Source organism: Formica exsecta, unplaced genomic scaffold (genome assembly GCF_003651465.1).
Source record: "Formica exsecta isolate Colony F162 unplaced genomic scaffold, ASM365146v1 scaffold585, whole genome shotgun sequence".
NCBI classification, from domain to species: Eukaryota; Metazoa; Arthropoda; class Insecta; order Hymenoptera; family Formicidae; genus Formica; species Formica exsecta.
The window spans coordinates 104278-105538 of NW_021853119.1; positions in this window are offsets into that span (position 1 = coordinate 104278).

The window sequence follows — 1261 nt, forward strand, 5'->3', positions numbered from 1 at the left end:
TTTTATTAATTTCTTTCTTTTAAAAGACGGAGCGATATGTAATAAATTAATAATATATGTAATGAAGTATTTTTTTATTATATTTTTATATATAAATTTTGCTTTATATTTCAGTACTGCTACTAACATTCCAAGTAAAAGCAGCGACTGTGCGTCAACAAGTGAAATATCAGAACTCGAAGAAGATGCTGCTCACATGCAAAAGCGACGAAAGCGATCGAATAATAGCGACATGTTAGAAACGTTATCAAGCATCATGAGGGAACCAATAAAAATAGATACATCAAACAGTACGTGCACCTGAATCTGCGCAATCACAAGACAATATAACTAACATAATAATTGTAATAGGAAATCTATTAAGTGAATTTCCAGATAATGAAAGATTTTTATTTGCGTTAAAATTATTACAATTAACTTCTGAAAAAGGAAACCAATTACGTAAGAAAGTATGAAGTTTATGTTGCGTTCCTTTTACTGAGTAATTACGTAATTGATAATATGCAAAATTACTCTAAGATAAACTCCAAAACTATATTGTGTTGTATGTGAATATTTTATATTCATTAAATTTTAATGTTTTTTCTTCGTTTATAATTAATATGATAAAGTACCGTTATGTTTAAAATATTCTAACAATATTATATGAGTTTTTATATGGATCTAAAAACATATTTCTTATGTTTTATTTCTTATGTTTTTTATGTTTGTAAGTAGACCAAAGTTATATACCAAAGTAATAAGTATAAGTAGTATACCAAAGTAATAATATATTTTTTGTTCATTCTGAAAGAATATTTATTTCAGAGAAGAGAAGAGAGAAAAAGACTTAATTATTTATGACATTATCATACTTATAAACAACGTTTGTTATTTTAAGAACTACAATTAACAGAAAAAAGGAAATGTCATGTCTCAATAAAAATATATTGTTGTGCCTCTCCGGGTACAACGGGAATTTTGGGGATGATCCAAGGGTTCGGTTCGTCTTAGGAGTAGGGACTCCGATTGTCGAGAAACACGAGGCAGAGATTCCGTGCAAAAAGGATTTATTTGTACAGCTTACGTATCGTAGAGTTCGGTTTGGTGATGCTTCGGCGATGTAACAATGTCGGCGTTTACAGAATCTCACAGTTTCTTCAAGTATACGCGTCACCACTTAGTTTCGGAATACAGCCCCGAGGTACTCGTTACCTCTCTTTTTATGGTCCGAAAGTAGGTGATTTTTCGGTACTAGGTCGCGATGTCTTAATTGCATATT